The sequence below is a fragment of the Mastomys coucha genome, unplaced genomic scaffold (genome assembly GCF_008632895.1).
Source record: "Mastomys coucha isolate ucsf_1 unplaced genomic scaffold, UCSF_Mcou_1 pScaffold22, whole genome shotgun sequence".
NCBI classification, from domain to species: domain Eukaryota; kingdom Metazoa; phylum Chordata; class Mammalia; order Rodentia; family Muridae; genus Mastomys; species Mastomys coucha.
In genome coordinates, this window is record NW_022196905.1 from 169,051,838 (window position 1) to 169,052,038 (window position 201).

A 201-nucleotide genomic window follows, 5' to 3' on the forward strand; every position below is an offset into this window, starting at 1 on the left:
CTATGCAAACTCTCCACCATTCTACTTTGGGCCTTTGAATACTAAGACTATGCAAACTCTCCACCATTTTTGCCTTGGCTGACTGTGTCTTAGCCTAAAGTCCCCCCTGCAGCCTGGACTTGGGGCTTTAGGAATTCACTGTTTGCAGGATCTGAAGTCTATTGTCTTGAAAATGGATTTACACACCTTTTCCTCGGTGCT

The 201-nt window shown here is 45.3% G+C and overlaps 1 protein-coding gene across 1 annotated transcript in view; it reads left to right on the top strand.

Annotated features, from left to right (window-relative positions):
• LOC116069095 (ankyrin repeat domain-containing protein 26-like) overlaps positions 1-201 on the top strand; it is a 36,059-nt gene that overhangs the window by 9,684 nt on the left and 26,174 nt on the right. The gene's annotated exons all lie outside the window — the stretch shown is intronic.